General features: G+C 38.5%; 1 protein-coding gene across 13 annotated transcripts in view; it reads left to right on the forward strand.

Annotated features, from left to right (window-relative positions):
* Window positions 1–14336, forward strand: part of Cep112 (centrosomal protein 112) — a 576146-nt gene that overhangs the window by 113922 nt on the left and 447888 nt on the right. The window lies entirely within an intron of this gene.

The following is a 14336-nucleotide window of genomic DNA, read 5'->3' on the forward strand; positions in this document are numbered from 1 at the left end:
GGCATTTAAAATTTTTATTATTTTTATTATATATATATGAATGTATTGTTGCATGTATGTGAGTACACGTGTATTATGCATGGAGGTCAGAAGAAGATGCCAGATTCCCTGGAACTGAAGATATGGATAGTTGTTAGCCACTATGTAGGTACTGGGAACTGAACCTGGGTCTTCTGCAAGATCAGCCAGTTTTCTTAAACACTGGGCCATGTCTCCAGCCCTGCAAATGGCAGTTTTGAAAAAAAATTATTTTTATTTTTTATTTTATGTGTATGAGTTATTGTCTACATGTGTGTAAGTGTACCCGTGTTGTGCAATGCCCTGTAGAAGTCAGAAGAAGATGTCAGATCCCCTGGAACTGCAGTTATGGACAGTTGTGAGCTGCCATATGGGTTCTGGAAATTGAACCTGGGTCCTCTGCACAAGCAGTCAGAGCTCTTAACTGCTGAGCCATCGCTCCAACCCGGAAATGGCAGTTTTAAAAATTTATGTTCTGACCTCAGTGAATCCTTTCACTCTCCCTGTATCTCTGTTTACTTGTGTTTTATCTTTTTAGTCTCATCTTTCTTACTGCTTATTATTCTTATATTCTTGCTGGTTAAATTCAAATTAAACTGTACTGTTGCTGATAGATTATGTTTTATGATAAGAGTATTAGGAATTTACTGTCACTGATTCTGAAATGTATGGTATTCTATTAGTTGCTGTATCACCATGCTATATCTAATGTGTGTGTGTGTGTGTGTGTGTGTGTGTGTGTGTATACACACATATTATATATATACACATGTATATAAACCAAGGTTAGTATCATTATCTGAGTCTTTGTATCTTTAAATTTTTTAATTGATTTTTTTTCAATTTTCATTCATTATAATTTGATGATATTTAGATTCCCCTCCCCTGTCCCCACTTCCTCTTACTGTCTTCATGCACAATGTAATGCACTCTTTTATGCATATAATAAAGCCTATACAGTCTAATTTGTGTTCCCAAGTGACTTTCAGTGTGGATATATCAACTGGAACCTGGTTAACCTACCAAGAGCCCCATCCTTGAAAGAGATTGTCTCTCCCCATCCCCAAAATTCCTTAGATTGGATTGAGTTTCTTACCCACTTTTCCATTTTTGTGCTAGGATTTTGTCTGATTTAAACTCAAATGGGACTTATGCATGCTGCCACCATTGCTATGAGTTCATATGAGTTAACTGACCAGCAACCTGAAAAGCTCTGTTTACTTGTGGTCATCTACCACCTCTGGCTCTTACTATCTTTCTGCTGTACTTCTACAATGATCCCTAAACCTTGGGATGCAGAAGTTTGATCCCTATTTAGGGATAAACACTTTGAAGCCTCCTTTTCTCTGCACATTGGTCAGTTGTGGGCCTCTGTGTTAATCATCATGTGTGGCATAGGAAACTTCTCTGATAAGAGTTGAGAGATGTGCTAATCTATTGGTGTAACAATGTCATTAGGAGTCAGTTTAATACTACAACTATTTAGTAGAAAACTAGTATTATGCTCTCCTCTCTGTCCTGTGTCCTCTCTAGCCTCAGGTTCCTAAGCCTGATGTCACTGTCAGGTACGGGCTCCACCCTATGAAGTGGACCTTAAATTCAGTTAGAGAGTGGTTGGTTACTCCTACAATATTGATGCCACTGTTGCACCAGTGGACCTGTCTTATCATGCCAGTTGCTGTGGTTCATAGGTTTCACAGCTGGGTAAGGTTGATAATTATTTTTTTCTTTCTGATAGCATGAAAAGCACTATAGAAGCTAGCTACTAGGTAATAAAGCTCTGAAGTCAGCACCAGCTTGATTTCTCCTCATTTCTTCTACAGCTCATGTATCTTTTGATTATATTATAATCTTCCCCAGATTCGTAGGGCCATCTCTCTAGTCCCTCCTTTCCTTTCCTTTCTTTCCTTTCCTTTCCTTTCCTTTCCTTTCCTTTCCTTTCCTTTCCTTTCCTTTCCTTTCCTTTCCTTTCCTTTCTTCTTTCCTTTCTCTTCTCTTTTTCTTTTCCTCCCTCCCTCCCTCCCATCTCTCCCTCTCTTCCTTCCTTCTTTCTTTTTTTTGAGACAGAGTCTGTCTGGATGACCTGGGACTTACCATATAGCCCAGGGTAGCCTCAAACTCATGGCTATCCCTTTGCCTCAGCCTCCTGAGTGCTGTGATTACAGGTGTCTTCCTCTTTTTCCTTCCCTTCTCTTCCTCACCTGCCTCCTTTCCTTTCTCTTTATGCTTTTTTGTTCTGTTGATTTTTGAGACAGGGTCTCCCTGTAGCCCCAGCTGTCCTTGAACTCATATGTAGACCAGGCTGGCCTTGAACTAACAGAGATCCACCTGCCTCTGCCTCCGAAGTGCTGGGACTACAGGTGTGCGCCACCACGCCCGGCTGTTGTTTTTATTTTTAGACAAGGTTTCACTCTAGCCCAGCCTTGTTTTAAAGTTTCGGGTTTATTTGTTGTGGCCACTGCTTTTCATTCCTACTTGCATGGAGCTGCCCTTTTCTGACCTTTCACTTTCATTTCTATCTATGCTTGTATCTTTGAACTGAGCATCTTGTAGGCAGCATCCAGCTGTTTACATGTCTTTGGATTGGAGAATTTCATCTATTAATTTTAAATGCAATTGTTGATAGGTAAGGAGCTAATATTGTCATTTTGTTGATTGTATGCTTCTTATTGTATAACCTCTGTTAATTTCTTCCCTAGTGTTGTTTCTCTTTTAAATATTTTTATTGATTCAAGGATTCCATACAATGTATTTTTATCATATTCAGATCCCCTGTGTACTTCTGCCTCCACCTCTACCTTACTAACTCCCCTGACTTCATGTTCTTTCTTATTATTTGTCTTTTTTAGTTGTTCTTTTGTTTTGTTTGATGCAAGGTCTCCCTGTAGCTCCAGCTGGCCTGGAACTCGATGTGTAGTCTAGGCTGGCCTCAATCCCAGAGAATCTCTTGCCTCTGCTTCTGAGTGCTGGGATTAAAGGCAGGTGTCATGATGCTGGCTGTCTTTTTTTTTTTTAAGGCTTATTCTGTCTAATCTGTTTCCAAAATGGTGTGAGTATATCCTTTGGAGTCTGGTCACCCTATCAGGTGACATTCAGATAAGGTAAATTGACTCGCCCTCTCTCAGTAGTTATCAGTTGCCAATAGACCCTCAGCTAGAATTGGGCCTTCTTGCCTATCTTCCCCATCCATGGTTGGTTTTTGTCTGGTTTGGGTTTGCATGCTGTTCCTATGCATGCTGTCCCAGGTGCTGTGGTTTCAGATAACAATTACACTGCGGTGTCCAAACAGTACTGTTTTCTTGTATTCACCTACTACCTCTGGCTCCTACAATCTTTCCACCCCTTCTTTTGCAATGATATTTGAGTTTTGGGAAGACAGTATGTGATATAAATGTTCCGTTTAGGGCTGAACACTCTCAGTCTTTTGTTTTTTGCACTTCGGCCATTTGTGAGTCTTTGTGTTTATCACCATCTTCTGGAAGAAGAATCTTTTCTCGTGAGAGTTGAGAGATGTTCCAATCTGTGAGTATAACAGTGAGTCATTAGCAGTGAGTTTAATACTATGTTTACTACCTATCTTTCATAGTGCCAGAAGGTGCATGTTATTGGTAGAGAGAGGTAATTATCAGCCATATGCATCTGTGAGTCCTGTAAGCTACACTAACAATTGGCTTGGAAAAATATGCCCACTAGTTCAATAATGACACAAATGTTAGGAAAGTCACTGGTAGTTAGACAGGTCACAGGCCATAGGGGAGAATCTACTATTATTTTGTTTCTTTCTAAAAATTACATATTTATAAATTTGTGTATTTGTATGTGTGTGCATGTATGTGTGCACCTGTGTAAGCCACAGTGTATGTGTGGAGATCAGAGAACAACTTTGGGAGTTGGTTCTCTTCTTCTATCATGAGGCACCATTACCTGCTGGAGCCATCTTGCTAGCCCCTTTGTTTCTTTTTGAGGAGGTGATTTTTTTTTTTCTGGTGGTGTGCTTTGATTCCTTACTTTTTACCCTTTATGCATTTATTTTTGATGTATGCATTTATTGCTATAAACTTCCATTTTATAACTTTTTTCTTTTTGTTACCATGACGTTTTTCTAAAGTTCTTGTATTTGTTTTTTATTGTTTTTTTTTTTTGTAACAAGCAAATTAAGCTGTTAAAACTGGTATCATTTGAATATTGGCAGTGTACCCCAAAGACTTTTGTGTCAGTGGCTTGATCCCCATATTGGCATCAATGGGAAGTACTGTTAACATTTTTGAAGCAGGGCCTAGTCAGAAGCCATTAGGTTACTGGGGTACATTCCTGAGGGGGAATTATGAGACCTAGGCTTGCCTTTTCCCCACCATTACCATACAGTGCTTGCACTGTGTAGAAGCTCAAATCCAAGGGGCTGATCGGGCTTGTACTGCAATCTCCACAACCATTTAGCCAAATCGACCTTTTTTTGTTCTTTTAAATTAATTACTTTAGATTCTTTTGTTTTGTTTTATTGAGATAGGATTTTGATATTGTTGCCCAGGCTGGCCTCAAACTAACTTGATAGCCAAGGCTGACCTTGGACTTGTGATCTCTCTGCCTCAGTCTCCCAAATATTGGATTATAGATGTTTTCCACCACAATTGACTTGCCTCAGTTATTTGGTTGTAGTAACCTGAAGCTAACTAATACAGAGAGTTAACTCTGATCACATATAAAAACTCTACATTGTACTCCACATACCTACCCATGTTTTATGTTTTTATGGTATGATTTATGTTTTTATATTGTGTATTCCTTAACAAATTATGGCTATTATTTTAATAGCTTTATCTTTTTAGCCATCATACTAATGATACCAGTAATACCCACACTACTATTACAGTATTAGAATATTCTGAATTTGTGTACCTATTTCACTAGTGAGTTTTATCTTTTCTTATGGTTTTGTGCTACTTTGATGAACTCTATTTGGCATTTCTTATAAGAAATGATATAGTGATGAATTTCCTTGGCTTGTATTTGTCTGGGGGAAATACTTATCTATTTTTATATCTAAAGGGCTGTTTATTTTATAGTGTTCTTAGTTAGCAATTATTTTCTTTCAATGCTTTAGGATATGATGGTACTCTCTCCAATTGATATATCTAAAATGCAACCCCCACACCTAAGGTTTAGAGAACATTGTGGGAGATGGATTATGCTGTTTCCAGATATATCATAAATCCACTTTTCACTGTAGTTTTTTACTTGAAAAATTTGAAAACTTCTTTTCAGGACATTATGAGAAGATGAAGACTGTCCTTGTAGTTCTTCAGTTACCACGTGTTTCTGTAGTCTTCCTTCCTTCATACCCAAGGTTTCCTCTGCTATACACATTTCATTATTATGGACACCTTTGGAGTGGTTCTGGTGTTTCTTATTCTTCAGTATTCTAAGAATACTGTTGCTCCGGCATCAGAATATGTATGGAGTTTTCCGAACATCTTATTCTTTGAGTTAGGCTTTGTGTTTTTTTGCTTTTCTTTTGAGATAGTGTCTCACTCTGCTATCCAGACTGCTCTACTGTATGGCACAGACAGCTCTCATAGTTACCTTGTGGCACAGATAGCTCTCACACTCATCTTGTGGCACAGACAGCTCTCACACTCACTGTATAGCACAGACAGCCTCAGCCTTTTAAGTGCTGGAATTACAGGTATGTGCCTCTGCCTGGCTGTCAGTTTTTTTTTTTTTAAATAAATTTTAGGAAATTTTAGCTATTCTTTGAAAAATTCCTTCTCCATTCCCTCTTTTTAAAATATTCATTTATTTTTTCTTTCTTGTCTTTATATTTTTTATTAAATTTTGATCCATTTCACCCAAAACATCTTAATTATCTTTATAGTCTCTCCTCCATCCACACCCTCTGTAATAGGCCCCCATTGGATTTCTTGCATTCTATCATATATGTTAAGGCCTATCCAGTCAAGCATTTGTACCCAGATGTCCCTCAGTGCAAGCCCATCCTCTGGGGTCTAGTCAGCCTATTTGAATTTCCCCATTCTCTTTTATAGACATTCCAATTATATGTTTATTAGACTCCTGGAGTTGTATAGATTGTAAAAGTTTTAAAAAATTAATTAACTCATTGGTCTTCTATTTTCTTCTCTCAGGTGTTTATCTTAGATAGTATCTGTTAGTCTGTAATGAAATTTACACAATTCTTTTCTGATACCTCAAATCTATTAACCTTATATAGTGATTTGTTACCCCCTTTGATTTATTAGAATTTCTAGTTTGTAGTAGTGATTTGCCTCCTTTTAAAAATTTTCATTTCCCGGTGAAAATTACCCATCTGTTCTCTTATTTTCCAAAGGCTGAAGTGGTTAAGAGCATTTGCTGTTCTTTCAGAAGACCCAAGTTCATTTCCCAGCAGCCACATCAAGCTGCTCCAGGGGATCCAACATCCTCCTCTGACCTCCATGGGCATTCATACACATTAAGCGTATATATACACATAAATAGAATAAAAGCAATCTTTAAAAATTAATTTCCAAAGATATTTTCCTTTAGTTTTTTAAAAAGATATTTATATTAAGCGCATTAAACTCTCGTACTAAATGGAGACATTCTGAGTCCTAATGATGTCTTTAATATATATATTTCTTTAGATTCTGCCTATCAGTAGTTGTTTGCTCTGCTTTTTATGCATATTAAGTAATCAAATCAGTGTTTTGCATACATGTATGTAGGTACACCCTTGTGTGCAATGCCTTTTGAGGCAAGAAAATGGTGTCAGATCCCCTGGAACTGGAGTTACAGATGATTGTTAGCTGTCATGTGGGTCCTGGGAACAGAACCCCAGCCTTCTGTAAGAGGAGTGGGTGTCTTTGACTGCTGAGCCATCTTTCCAGCCCTTATTTTTTCTATAAAGCACATGTGGATCATAAATCATAGGGACTTCTAGATTATGTTATTTTCCTTTGTGGAATATATTTTTTAGAGCATGGAGCCATTCAGAGTATGCATTTGGAATGTAAGCATAAAGCATGTGGTCTTTATGTTGTTTGAGCCAGACACCCAGGTTAGGAAGATGTCTTCAGACTGGTTTCTCCCAGCTTTGTTTAATTTGTTGTATTTCCTATCTTGTATATCCGTGCTTTGTTATTCACTCAATGCATGCTTATGCCATCCCATTAATCCACGGTCAGGGACAAACAGGATTCTGCCTGGCATCTCCTCTCTCTTTAATGTAGTGTGCTTAATATTCTGACTTATTTGGCTGCTCTGTACCCAAATCTCTGCCTTGTCAGCTCAGCAGGACTATAGGGCTCTACTTAGACTCCAGTTATTACATCCAGGCAGAGAGCTAGAAATGTTATGGGACTTAATTCACGAGAAGCACAATACCACATGCCTATTGTCCAGTACCTGAGAACAATTATGCCATATATTTTATAACATTTTATTATTATGACAAGTGTGAGATTTGGTATTAGTTACTTCATTGTAGCCTAAAGTAGAGTTCCAGGATTTCATAATATAAAATAGCTTGATCCTAGGAAAAGAAAATTTAAATATTCTTTACTGTCAGAGTTACTTAGTTGCCAAGCAAATTTGAAGTGTTATATTCTTTCAAATTTGATCTTTTTGGTTAAATTAATGTTGCTTACATATGAAATCTATATCTATATCTATATCTATATCTATATTCAAATGTCCATACTATGTCCCACTAAATTTTCACCTTCCCGCTCTTTGTTTGACCCACCCTCACTTTTATCAGGGTCACTTGCTCAGGGCGCTATTGGACAAACCACATAATATATTTTTATCTGAATTTTTCATCTTATATCTTGGGTAGGGAGGGGCGAAATGGAGGAACTTAAAAAGAAACGAACACCCAACACTGGGCACCCAACTCTGCAGGGCTTGGCCCAGATTCAGATCGTTTCCACCTGCCCATAGCCTCTGTTAACTTTCGCCCATGCATCTTGGGCCTGCAGTCTCGTCCCAGGTGGATAAATGCCTCCTTTTGCATCCACACGGGTGAGAGTCCAGGGCCATCTTTCTCTCCACGCCTGCCCCTGCGGGTTGTTCCCCACTCTGTCCCAAGATGGTGCCCAGAATCCTCTCCCTCCATGGCTAACTCTCCTCAGTCAGTTCTCTGCATCAGGCTCTGCCCTTTGAAGGAACCAGGCCCCTGGGACACACAATACATGCCTGTATTTGTAGTTATAGCTAATCTAAAATTTGTGTCCTTGTATTACCTTTATATATTTTATCAATAAGATAATATCTCTGATGGCACATGCCTTTACTAGAACTCATGAGGCAGACGTTGGCCAATCTCTGTGAGATGGAGGTCAACTTGGTCTAAATAGTTCCAGACCAGCTGTGGCTACTGGTGGTAGCTTGTGGGTATATCAATAAAAGATAACATCTCTGTTCTACTCATGATAATTTGTCATGAATTATGTCCTAGGATACAAATACATAGGAATATTCTTTGGCAGAGGTTAGAGTTTCTTGAAAAAAGATACTCATTTTTAAAGGGATAAAAATAGAGAAACTTAGTCCGGTGTGGTGGCGCGTGCCTTTAATGCCAGCACTTGGGAGGCAGAGGCAGGAGGATCTCTGTGAGTTCAAGGCCAGCCTTGTCTACATAGTGAGTTCCAGGACAGCTGGGGCTACAGAGAGACCTTGTCTCAAAAAGACCGGAAAAAAAAAAAAAGAAAGAGAAACATTGTTTTTAATACTATTTTAATATCTTGATATTAACTATTTTAACAAGGCCACATTATGTCACATTGAATTATTAAACAGTATGTGTTAATATGATATAATTATAAAAAAAAGATACAACGTCTTAAGTTGGGAAAGACTATTGCTGACTTTTCTCCCCTAGCTGCCTGAATTGTAACCTCCGACTCTGTGAAGGCTAGCCAACAGGGAGGAAACTTGTAGCTCAGTTCCAGTGTGGTTTTTCTGTGTTCTGCAACCAAGCTCTCTAGTATCTTCAGCAATAAGGTCTTACCATCTAGTTCTGGTGGGGAACCAAGTGCAATGGTTATAACCCACATAATTTTGGGGTCCTCCTGGGACCTTCCTGGCCAACAACTCCTAAAAAGATGTTCCACATTTGGCACTGGAATTTTCATCTAATACCTTATGGCTTTTGGGATTGACATTTACCTATGCATGGTACCTCCATTCAAATTCTTTTAAAACATTATTTTATTTTTATTGTATTTGTATGAGTGTTTTGCCTGCATATATGTAAGCGCATTCATGTCATGCAATGCCTGTGGAGGCCAGAGGAGAGCATCAGCTTCCCTGGAACTGGAGTTACAGGCAGGTGTTAGGCAAATCTTGTTTCAAAAGTACATTTTAAAATTTGCCTGTGTAAATAATGAGTTTCTATGTGACATCTTAAAGTCTAGTTAACTGTCCCTCGCACTCCATATTTTCCTCCATCTTCTGACCTCAGCCCTACTTAAATATTTCCATCCCTGGTATTTCCTCCCTATATTTTTTGTGTCACATGCATTCTACCAATGCTTTCACTTTCTCTCACATACCATGGCCCTTTGTTTCTTTCAGGTCTCTTATAGACCTTCCAAGTTAAACAAATAAATCTAAAATTTGAAGCTGGATCTGCATATGAGAGAGGATATGTGGCATTTTCTTTCTGGACCTGGCTTATCTCACTCGGTATAATATTTTCCAGTTCCATCCATGTTTCCTGTAAATTTCATTTTTCTTTACATCTGAATATATAAATCTCATTGTGTAAAATAACACATTTTTATTATCCATTCATTAGTTGATGAATATCTAGACCAGTTCAATTTCCTAGCTATTTTGAATAAAACAGCAGTGAACATGGATATATTAGTATCTTCATAGTAGTCTATAAACTCCTTTGAGTACACGCCCAGGAGCTCTATAGCTAGATCATATGGTAGTTATATTTCTAGTGTTTGGAGAAACTTCCAAGCTGATTCCAAAATGACTGCATTAATTTACAATTCCACCTACAGGGTATAACTTCTCTTTTACCTGTATTCTCACCAGAATTTGTTGTCATTTGTGTTCTTGATGCTGACTGTTCTGACTGGGGTGAGATATAATCTCCATTTCCGTGATGGCTAAAGATACCGAACACTTTTTAAAGTTAGCCAGTTCTTCCTTTGTGAATTCTGTTCAGCTTGATAGCTCATTTTTTATTAATTTTTTTGTGGCTTTCATACAATATACTTTGATGGTATTTAGATCCTCTCCCCTATACCCACTTCCTCTTACTGTCCCTGTCCATTTTAATTATTGTACACATAGGCCTTATTATATTGTGTTCTGTTAGCCCTTATTATTATATTCCATAGGCCTTGTTATATACATGTATAATTATATACACGTGTAATAATTATATATGTATACATATGTAATAAGGCTTGTAGAATCTAATTTGTGTAATATATGTAATAATTATATATGGATATACACGCACATACACACATGCACACACACACATAATAAGGCTTATAGAATCTAATTTGTGTCCCCAAAGGACCTTCAGTGTGAGTCATCAACTGAAACCTGGTTAACCTACTAAGAGATCTATGCTTAAAGGAGACAGTCTCTGCCCCTCTCAGTAGCCATCTGTTGACACAGGTTCCTCAGGTAGAGTTGGACCATCTTATCCACTTCTTCATGTCTATGCTGGGTTTTTTTTCTTGTTTGAGCTTTCATGGGACATGTGCATGGATAGTCCACTTTTAAGTAGGCTGTTTGTTTCATTGCTGTTTGGCTTTTTGAGTTCTTTATATATTATAGACATTAATTTTTTGTCAGGTGCATGACTGCCAATTTCTCTCATTGTGTAGATTGTGTCTTCATCGATAGTTTCATTTTTTATTGGATTTTTATGTATTTCATACAGAAAGTCATGTTTATACCCTTAGATACCGTCCCATAGATGCCCCACCCCCACCACTGGAGTTCATACATTCTTTCAATTGTGTTAAGGCCTATTATGTGAAGTTAGCACCTCCCCTCCCCGAATATCCCTCAGTAAAGTTCATCCACTGGGATCTAATCAGCCTATATAGAGTTCCTCCCTATTAGATGATCAGTTCTTCCTCACCCAGCAGTAATCAGCTGCCAATAATTCTTTGACTAAGATTGGGGCATGGTGTTCATTTCCACAGTTCTATGCTGGGTTTTTGTCTGCTGAAGTTGGCATGGGCCTTGTGCAATGCTGACACCATTGCTGTAGGTTTGTATTAGAAGAGTTCCAGGAGCCTGTAGGACTATTTCCATATGGTCATGCACCTCCTCCCTGGCTTTTACAATCTTTCCACCCCTTTTTTCCACAATGGTCCTTGAGGTCTGGGTGAGTGGATTTTAATACAGGAGTTCTGTCCAAGGACCCATGCTCTGCAGATTCTTATTTCCTGTGTTTTGGCCATTTGAGACCTTTTACGTTCCTGGCTGTTTTGCATGAGGGAGCTTCATTGATGAGAACCGAAAGATGCATTGATGTTCTCTTCATCCCTTGTTCTATGCTCTGTGAGCCTTAGCTGTAGAGTTGCATCCTAGATGTGCCACTTAGGCTTGGGAAATTCACAGACTGTGTGTGACCAGTTGTGGAGCTCTCTAATTATCACTGTCTCTTGAAAAAGAAGCTTCTTTGATGGATTGGGGTTTTGATACTTGTCTATAAATTTAAGGATCCATTTTTTTCATGTAGTAAGAAATTACATTTTTTCTAGGGATGTGACAGCCTGGGAGTTTTCTCTAAGATCTATGACCTCTCCAGCTATGTGTATTTGGCTATGTTTATAGTACCATACGTGAGTACCAATGAGTGTACTTTTATTACAATTAAGTAGCTGTTGATTACCCTCAAGATAAAAGTGCTACTACTGCACTAATGTGATTTGCTGAGCTGGTCATTGATGTGGTTTTTAGGCCTTGAAGTTGGGGCTGAATCATTGATTGATGATCTCCCTTAGCAGCTTGCATAGTGTTCTCCAAAGCTGTGAGAGCTAGCCTTCAGAGGAGGTGGCTGCCAGGTCAGTTTCAGCTCCATTGCTCCAAATGCTTTGTCCAAAGTATGTCCTGTTTTTAGCAATAGGGTCTTGCCATCAAGTTCTGGGAGGCAACCAAGGACTATGGTAATAGCCTATTTAATTTTTGGAGTCTCTTGGACTACCCTAGCCAACAACTCAAAGGAAGGTTTCTCCTGGCTGGCACTAATTTTGTTATGTAGCTTTCAGCTATACTCACGGACTCATGTAGAGATATTGTATGTATAATTTTTTCAGTAGGGTTTTGGACTAATATGATTCCCTCTGGTTTTTTATACTAGTTAGGTACTGTTTATGTCTCCTCTTTCTCTCCCTGTCTTATCCTTCCTTCCAAACCTCCCCATTTAAAGTGTCCCCATTTCTCCCTTGATAATTTCTGTCTGCTGTGGTCCCACTGCTCTTGAGCTCCTTCTTTCCCATTTATTTCCATAGTTCCTTGTATAGCCCTCCCTCTCCCCCTCCCCTTTAACTACCCTCTTTTAACACATTTCTCCATCAGTAACACCTGTCTACTACTATTCTTCTCTCTCAGATTCCTTCTTTCCCTTTACCTCTCTGTTCCCTTCCATTTTCCTGGTTCCTGCAGTTACATCAGGATACATACTCACTTAAGAGGATTTGGTGCTAGAATCCACAAATGAGGGAGAACATACGTCTTTTGTTCTTCTGAGTCTGTGTTACTTTACTTAGTATAACAGTTTCTGGATCCATCCATTTACCTGCCAATTTCATGATTTCATCTTTCTTTACTGCTGAGTAGAACTCCATTGTATAAATGTACCACATTTTCCTTAACCACTTGTCTGTTGAGGGGCACTTAGGTTGCTTCCATCATTAGCTATTGTGAAAAGAGCAGCAATAAACATGGTTGTACAAGTGTCTCTGCAATAGGATGAGTCCTTCGTATATATGTGAAGGAGTGGTATAACCGGGTCATATGGTAGGTTCATTTGTAGTTTTTAAGAGTTTTCCACACTGCTTTCCATGGAAGTTGAAAAGGTTTGCAATCCCACCAGCAGTGAGTGAGTGTTCCCCTGTCTCCACATTCTTGTCAGCATTTGGTATCATTTGTTCTCTTGATTTTAGCCAGTCTGACTGGGGTAAGATGAAACTTAAGGTGGTTTTAATTTTCATTTCCCTAATTACTAACATGTTGAACAGGTTTTTTTTTTTTTTTTTTTCGGTCTTTTTGAGACGGTGTCTCCCTGTAGCCCCAGTTGTCCTGGAACTCACTATGTAGACCAAGCTGGCCTTGAACTCACAAAGATCCACCTGCCTCTGCATCCTGAGTGCTGGGATCAAAGGCGTGCGCCACCACGCCTGGCTATGTTGAACACTTTTAAAGATGTTTTTTAGCCATCTTTGTTTCTTCGTTTGAAAGCTCTGTTTAGATGTTTGCCCGTTTTTTAATCTGGTCATTTGTTTTCTTGATTCTTTGTTTTTTGAGTTCTTTATATATTCTGGATGTTAAACCTCTGTTAGATGTATCACTGGTGAAGAATTTTTTCCCACTGTGTGGATTTTCTCTTCTCTGGGTTTCTTTTGCTGTACAGAAGCTTTTTAGTTTAATGAGGTCTTGCTTGTTGATTGTTTACTATAATACATGAGTGACTGGTGTTTGATTTAAAAAGTCCTTTCCTATACCTATATCTTGTAGATTATTGCCAATGATTTTAACAGTTTCAGAGTTTCAAGTTTCACATTGAGGTCTGTGATCCATTTGGAGGTGACTTTTGTATAATGTGAAAGATAAAGATCTACGTTCATTCTTCTTTGGTGTCACTGGTCAGGTTTTTTTTTTTTTTGACTTTTACAAAAACTTTGAGAATTTCATACATGCGTATAAGGTGTTTTGATCAAATCCATGCCCACTCTCTCCCCTCCAACACCTCCATATCTCCCCATCACTTTTTCTTTTTCTTTTTCTTTTTTTTCTTACTTCATTTATTTATTTTTATGGGGCTTTTGGCTACTCTAACATTCCCCCCTCTGAAGAGGTAACCCTAAAATCTTTTAAGGATTAGATACAAGCTACCAAATACTTTTGACATTTGACATTTTTGGAACAGAGTATGTTGCTAACAGGTCCAAGGACATTTTGCTCTGAAGGGGTTACCCAAATTTCCAATAGGGAATCGGGACACAGACCACTCTGGGATCTTCCAGGCTGAACAGGGATTCAGGGTGAGGCAATTGGAGTACCCCTTCAGTGGGTCTATCTAAAAGACTCCCAAATTGCATAACTCTTATCTGTAGGGA

Source organism: Nannospalax galili, unplaced genomic scaffold, assembly GCF_000622305.1.
Source record: "Nannospalax galili isolate Female #2095 unplaced genomic scaffold, S.galili_v1.0 scaffold781, whole genome shotgun sequence".
NCBI lineage: Eukaryota > Metazoa > Chordata > Mammalia > Rodentia > Spalacidae > Nannospalax > Nannospalax galili.